This window comes from Chrysochloris asiatica, unplaced genomic scaffold (genome assembly GCF_000296735.1).
Source record: "Chrysochloris asiatica unplaced genomic scaffold, ChrAsi1.0 scaffold00096, whole genome shotgun sequence".
Taxonomy (NCBI): domain Eukaryota; kingdom Metazoa; phylum Chordata; class Mammalia; order Afrosoricida; family Chrysochloridae; genus Chrysochloris; species Chrysochloris asiatica.
This window is the reverse complement of record NW_006408614.1, coordinates 2,325,527-2,333,561: the sequence shown is the minus strand read 5'-3', so window position 1 is coordinate 2,333,561 and position 8,035 is coordinate 2,325,527.

Here is an 8,035-nt window from a genome sequence, read left to right as displayed (position 1 = left end):
CCCACAGAGCAGCTGGTGAGTCCGAACTACTGACCTTATGGTTAGCAGCCACATGCTTAGCCACCGCACCACCAGGTCCTCTGCACTTTGCCACAAGGTTGTGTAAACACAGCCCAAATTATCATGGCCAAACATAATGGCCTCAGCCCTGCTTGGTAAATGGGAAAAGCAAACAGCTAATACTGCTTTTTTTTTTTTTTAAACCACCTAAAAAATGCATTAATTCAAAGCTTGAACTGTAATCAAATGAGAAACATAGAACAAAGCTCAACTATCAAAAACAGAAAATACGCCTCTAAGAAAATCGGAGAGTACAGAGCTAATTTATTATTTTTGCCTTTTAGTTATTCTGATGAAGAACCATGTTTTAAAGGAAACTTAAAAAAAAAAAAAAAAGAAGTTTATCATTTTAAACTTCTTTCTACAGATGTAAACCAGGAAAAATCACTCTCCTTCAAGGTCCAAGTGCTGTCATTTGTGTCCTGGACAAAGGCCCACAAAAGCCCGAACATTCCAAAAAACCAGCTTGAGGTGAACCACCAGAGCTGGAGATCTGAAGGTTTGTTTATTTTTAAAACTGCTCACAGGCTGCCGTAGGGTGGTATTTAGTGTAAACAGACATTTTCCAGCAGAAACATTCAGAGTCACAAAATGCACCATTACACGGCCCTTTAGCAGTCACGCAGAACTCGGACCCCAGGATGAATTCTCGAAGACTTCTCCTGACAGTCAGCACAGCCCTCCCGCCTCTCTCTAGCATACACTGAGAATCAGCAAAAGGGGGTCTGATCCAGGATTGAGACAAGGACTCTAGATGAAAACGTTAGTTTAAGAGGAAGTAGTGCTCCGGGTGTGGCGTTATAGGATCAGCACTGGACTGCAAACCGCGAGGTCAGCAGTTGAAACCCACCAGCTGCTCCTTGGAAACCCTGTACAGAGTCGCTATGAGTTGGACCCAACTCAACAGCACTTAACAAGAGGAAGTAACTGAACCTTGTCAGTGGATTGGCATGACAACGGATTACCTATGCTTTCAGAAGAAAACAGCTCCCACCGTTACGGTCAACATTCAGCTCTGGGTGAAATGATGGGAACTCAATGGCACGTACATACCATGGTCCATAATCCTTAGGTATAGTGCCGGAAGAGAGAACACGGCTGGGGAGACCAGGCTGGCACCCAGGAAGACTGATAAGCATTCAGGAAGACTATAATACCAAACTCAATATGAGAGAAATCTCCCCTGTAAGTGATACGGGGAGTTAGGTTCCAAGGATAGACAGCAGTGAGTCATTAAAAATCTCAGAGCCCAAAGCTTGAGACAGGCCTGAGTTGTTGTTGTTGTTAGGAGACATCAAGTTGGTACTGACCCATAGCAACCTTATGCACAGCAGACTGAAACACTGCCTGATCCTGGGCCAACCTCACTACTGTTGCCATGCTTGAGCTCATCGATGCTGCCACTTGGCAAATCCATCTCGTTGGAGGTCTTCCTCTTTTTCTCCGACCCTCCACCTTACCAAACATGAGATCCTTGTCTAGTGACCGGTCCCTCCTGACAATATATCCAAAGTATGAAAGACGAAGTTTGGCCATCCTGGCCTCCAAGGAGCACTCTGGCTGCACTTCTTCCAACACAGATCTGTTGGTTCTTTTACCAGCCCATGGCACTTTCAATGTTCTCCTCCAACACCATAACTTAAAAGCATCAATTCTTCTACGGTTTTCCTTATTCACTGTCCAGCTTTCGCATGCAAATGAGGTTATTGAATATACCATGGCTTATTATTAGTCCTCAAGCTGACATCTTTGCTCTTCAACACTTCGTGTAGCAGATTTGCCTAATGTAATACGTCGTCTGATCTCTTGACTGCTGCTTCCCTGAGTGTTGATAGTTGATCCAAGAAGAATGAAGTCCTTGACAACTTCAGTCTTTTCTCCTTTGATAAGAATGTTGTTTATGGGTCCAGTGGTGAGGATTTTTGTTTTCTTGACATTGAGATGTAATCCATACCGAAGGCTGTGCTCTTTGATCTTTATCAGTAAATGTTTTAAGTCCTCTTCACTTTCAGCAAGCAAGGTTGTATCATCTGCATATCGCAGGTTGTTAATGAGTCTTCCTCCAATCCTGATGCCACGTTTTTCTTCATATAATCGTGCTTCTTGGATTGTTTCCTCAGCATACAGGTTGAATAAGTATGGTGAAAGAATACAAACTTGTCACACACCTTTTTTAATTTTGAACCATTCAGTGTTCGCATGTTCTGGTTGAACAACTGGCTTTTGGTCCAGATTCCTCATGAGTACAATAAGGTGTTCCGGAATACTTATACTTCGCAATGTTGTCTGTAGCTTGTCACAATCCACGCAATCGAAAGCCATTGCAAAGTCAATAAATCATAGATAAACATCCTTCTGATATTCTCTGCCTTCAGCCAAGATCCATCGGACATCAGCAATGATACCCCTCGTTCTACGGCCCCTTCTGAATCCATCTTGAACCCATGGAAGTTCTCTGTCACCATTCGTCTGTCCGTTTGTCATACTGTGGTGACTTGTGAGTTGCTGTGAGTCTGAAAGCTATGCCACTGGTATTTTAAATACCAGCAGGGTGACCCATGGTGGGCAGGTTTCAGATGAGCTTCCAGACGAAGACAGACTAGGAAGAAGGTTGACGAACTACTTCTGAATCTTTAATCACTGAAAACCTTATGAATAGCAGAGAAACACTGTAAGATGTAGTGCCAGAAAATGAGCCCCTCAGGTAGGAAGGCACTCAAAATGTAACTGGGGAAGAGCTGCTTTCTCAAAGTAGAACTGACCGTGATGATGTGAATGGAGTAAAGCCCGTGGGAGAAAAGCCCACGGGACTTTCATTTGCTGATGGGATACAACTCAAAATGAAGAGGAAACAGCTGTAAACATCCTTTGAAAATTGGAACATGGAATGTACTAAGTATGAATCTGGGAAAATTGGAAGTTGTCAAAAATGAAATTGAATGGTGTTGGCCATTTTGAATCTGACAACCACATGGTTTACTATGCCAGAAATGGCAAACTGAAGAGGAATGGTGTTGCATTCATCGTCAAAAAAAAACATATCCAGATCAGTCATAAGGTACAATGCTGTCTGTGATAGGATAATATCCATGCGCTTACAGGGAAGGCCTGAGTAGGATCCTGTAATCTGAATACAATTGGATAAGGGTCAGAAGATGTATTACAATTGACTGGAGCTTTTATGCTAGTTGAATTACGATAAGGAAACAAAAATTATTTTGTAATTTCGTCAGGCTCTGTTGTATAATAAAGTATCAAATGAAAAGGAAGGCCAAACTGACAGACTCACTGTAAACCAAGTGCTGTTTACAGAGCAGCCTCAGTGCTCAGAGCACATTCCATGTTTATGGAGTGGTGCTTTGCAGGTGAAGTGCTGACATCCCAGAATGGCTATTACAAGGGAAAAGCTGTTTTTTCATCTGAAGGCTGCATATAAAATGCATGTTATATCCAACAGGGGTACACAAAGTAGGTGGAGACCCCAAATATTCAGGGAAAGCTACAACTCTACGGACATAAAGACATTGCCCATTAAACATTTACTTACTATTAAAGAATCGGGCTGTGAACCTTGAGGCCAGCAGTTTGAAACTACCAGCCACTCCACGGGAGAAAGATGAGGCATTCTGCTCCCGTAAAGACTTACAGCCTCGGAAACCCTGTACGGGGTCGCTATGGGTCGGAACCGACTCGACGGCACTCAACAACAACAAAGACTTATTTCAGATAACTTGGTGTGGTGCTGTGGGCTACTGCGTCACTGCCAAGTCGTTTGAACTGCAAGGTCGGTGGTTCAAGCTCACCAGCTGCTCCTTGGAAACCCTATACAGGGTCGCTATCAGTTGGAATCAACCCAACGGTACTTAACAACAACAACAAAGACTTACTTCGGTCTACAAAAAGTCTGAATGCAGAAGGATTCCAGTTTTCCTTTACAATTTCCAAACTCTTTTTGAGAGTGGTATTGTGTGATCGGAGACAGACCTACAAGTAGAGAATGTCATTCCTGGGCAGGCCTCCAGAGTCTACCTTGGTTTCTATCTACCGTCTAACTTTTAAACTCAAGCTCCCAAATGCTGAGGTACTTTAAACAACGTCAACAACCTGCTTGAATCACAGTGTTCAAATAGGAAGCTGGAGTGAATAAAGTGAGGTTTTCTATGGGTGTTCTTTGGGGTGAGTGTGTTCCATTAACAGTGGGGGTTGGTGGATCTGGCTTTGAAAAACTCCCAGACTCTCATGGCTGGCCTGAGAAGCCAGGGTCTGCCTCCTTCCAGCCCAAACAGCTCACTCCTGGAAGTTTTATACATAGGGATTCTGTGTTAGAAATCCAACCATTTTTTTAAAACCACAACTCTATGGACATAAAGACATTGCCCATTAAACTTTACCTGCATGTTGGATAGAAGTATTTTCTGAGAAAATCGCTGGCCCTACCTCCAATGTAAATACCTAATTTCAAAGTCAAGTCCTGTTAAAGCGCGTCAATGTGCACAGGTGGATATTAATGCTGCCTGCCAGCTCAGCTAATTGGTAGAGCAGAGTGGTCACCACAGACTCTAACCTTGAAGTCTCTCGTACCCAATTTAAGAACAAGTCTCGTGGTATGAGTAATTACATGGCTTCAGAGCATTAGCAAAGCAAGGATTTCATTAAATCCACTCTGGCCTAACACACTCTTTTATGCTTTGGGCGTGAACTCAGATATTGCCAGGCTCCGGTCACTGTGGAGATCAGGGGGAGGTTGTACGAAAGGCTCAGAGCCTGTGCTCATAAAAGACACTCAGGTTCTTGGTTCCTGGACACATCAGGCTTCTCCTGTATGGCTGGTTTGTTTTTATAGTCTTGGAAATGGCCTTGTTTCCTTCTTCTGGTTACTCAAACCTCAACACCAGCTAATGTAAAAGACTTTATAGTGTGCGTTTGTGTGTGCTAACCCTACCCCAGCCATCCTTCTATTTGTCTTCCTTGTTTTTCCTTTGTTCCTCTGTATCGAAGTCTTTGGAGTAAGCTGGGGGGATGGAACAGAATGGAGAAGAAAAGAGAAGGAAACATGCTTCTGATTTTCTCCATTTCCCTAAAATGGAAGGCAGAGAACAGGAAAAAAATAACTAGCTAATTTTAGCTTAAGGGTGTGGCTATTATAACCCCACTGTGCTGGACACAGGCCCCATGCCCTCCGGTCTCACTGGGACTCACCGCGAGCCTGGAGGTGCCATCTTTATGAGAGCAGATGGCCACATCTTTTTTCCTGAGGAGCTGCTGGAGGGTTTGAATGGCAGACTGTCCCATTGGCAGGCGAGTGCTTTAACTGCTGCACATAATGCCATTCACTGTTGTGAGGCCTACTGCATCACTTCTCTGGCCAAGGGGGAAATAAGTGACACTTCTCCAGGGGCATCAGGTTTGGGGAGAGATCACTAAATTAAGTCAAACGGGACAAGCGTTTCAGCCCTCCTGGTGTTGCATTGCAGAATAAGCACTGTACTGCTAGCTACAAGGTAGACGATTCAAACCTACTAGGCAATCCGTGAAAACCCTATATACGGTCGCTATGAGTCGGAATGGACTTGGTGGCACTTAACAAGTGTCTCACAAAGCCCCTACCCAGGACACAAGGCCTGTTTAGTTCCTGTTTTTCTCTGATAATAAATACTAATATTTCCAATTTTTAAAGATAAATAATAATACTCCATTTTTAAAGAAGGCATTACAGATATTAAGGTCCTAACAGCTGTCATTATAGAAAACTGTATTTTTTAACTAGAGACCGAATGTATTCTATTCAACTACTGTAACTAAGAGGAAAAAAAAATCAAAGTAATGGCTGAGCTATAATTCTATACACGTACCTATTATATTCAACCCCATTTCTTTAAGTAAGAGTTAAGGACAGCAACAACACCGCAAGTGGGGGCATAAACCAAAATGCTATCCAACCAACAAATATCAGTGGCATCACTGTTGGCATCAGCAAAGAGAACAGCGTTCCACCCTGGAGAAGTCAACATTGCAGCCCCTCCCTCCTTCCACAGAAGACAAGACCTTAGGTACCCTGGGAAAGCCGAGTGAGTGAACGAACCAAGCATGGGCTTCCTTTGGGATCCTGTGGCCCAGTCCTTTACCAACTCCCCTGGGCCTTAAACTGGAGGCCACAGAAACTAAAATAGGGTCTGCTTTTACGGCTAAAAGAAGACAGATAATGGACAAGAAAAGAATGAATGAATATATGGCTTTCAGGCAAGTAATCAGGACTCCCTTGGTGACTTAAACAAATGGGGATAGGAGGATGAGTGAGCCCCAACAATCTTCACAGGGGGAAGGCATAGGGCCCCTCCATATTGCTGCCAGCCTGTCATGTCTTCCAGCACCATCCCCTTCCTGCAATGGATACTGTCCCTACCTACTCTCCCATTCCCATAGCTCTAGCTGCCCTTAAGTGCCATCAATCAGTTCCCACTCATAGTGACCCTGTAGAGCGTTTCCAAGGCTTTCCAAATCTTTACAGGAGCAGAAAGCTTCATCTTTCTCCCTCGCAGCGGCTGGCGGCCTCGAACCTCAGACCTTGTGGTTCAGCGTCTGGTGCTACTGTACGGAGCCAAAACTCTAGTGCGAGTGGTTAAGACTTGACCTTCAGGAGGGTTCCAGTAGAAGTAACCTGGAAGGAAGACTAGACTCTCATCAGGTCAGTCTCTCCCTGGAGTCCTGGGGTGGCACTGCTGGATAAGCACTGGACTGCTAGCCACAAGGCCAGCTGCCCATTCCCACCGGTCGCTCCCGGGAAGCCCTCTACAGAGTGGCTGTAAAGGTGGAATTGATTCAACAGTCCCTTCCAACAGTCCCTCTCTGGCTGAAGCTCCAGGAGAGGACATGAATGAAACGCAGGTGGAGCAAGCTGGTCTGCACAGGAATGGGGGTCACCAGGGACACACTGTGGGAAATGGACAGCCCATCTCAGTGTCCTGGCCTTTTCCCACAGCGCAAATGACTCTTCCAGAACAGAATTGGTTCAGGTCAGCCCCAGCTTTGTTGGAAGAGGAACATTCCAGTCAGTCATAAGGGCAGGGCTGGGCCATTGCCTTTTAGAGGGTCCCATCCAAACACACCTGGCAGACAGAGGGGGGCCACTTTTATTCTTCCATGTTCTCCACACATTTGCCTTTAGCCTTGGAAATCTGTTTTTAAGTGGCAGAGGAAGAAGCATGAAAAACTTTAAATTTGAAAATAAAGTTCTTCAAGATTAATGATGTTGTTAAGTGCCGTTGAGTCAGTTCCTATCCATAGCGACCCCTGTGTATAGGGTTTCCGAGGCGTGACTGATGAGCTTGAACCGCCAACCTTGTGGTGCAGCCCAGCGCACTAATCCACAGCGCCACACCAGGAACTGCCAAGTCAGTTCTGAGTCAAAGAGTCTCTACACAGTCAACTGAAACACTGCCTAGTCCTGTAGCAGCCTCACAATTGTCACGCACGGAGTTCACTGTCGCTGTCACTGTGTCCATCCATCTCGCTGGGGGTTCCCCCCCTCCTTTCGGCTGACCCTCCACTTTACCATGCATGATGCCCTTCTCCAGGGACTGGCCCCTCCTGACAACACGGCCAAAGAATGAGAGGCTAATTATGTAAGCAAACGCAAACCAAATAAAAATGCAGTTTTTTCATTCTTGCCATCCTAAAACTCAACTCTCTTGATGGTCCTGGGTCCTGCTGAGATCAAAGATACACTCCCCTCTTGAGTGAAAGGCAATTTTCCCATGGAAGAAGTCTGGAAAAGTAGTATTATGAAGCAAAAACTACATACACGAGAACAAACAAGATGGCGGATTGGGTGGATGTATAGCAGATAGCTCTGCCAACAACAACACAGAATACCCGACCAAGCAGGCTCAGGGGCTGGTCCCAGAACTCTGAACCACATATAAAGGAATACTTAGAAGGTTGGAAGGCTCACAGCTGGGGGAATTTGTGGCAGAAG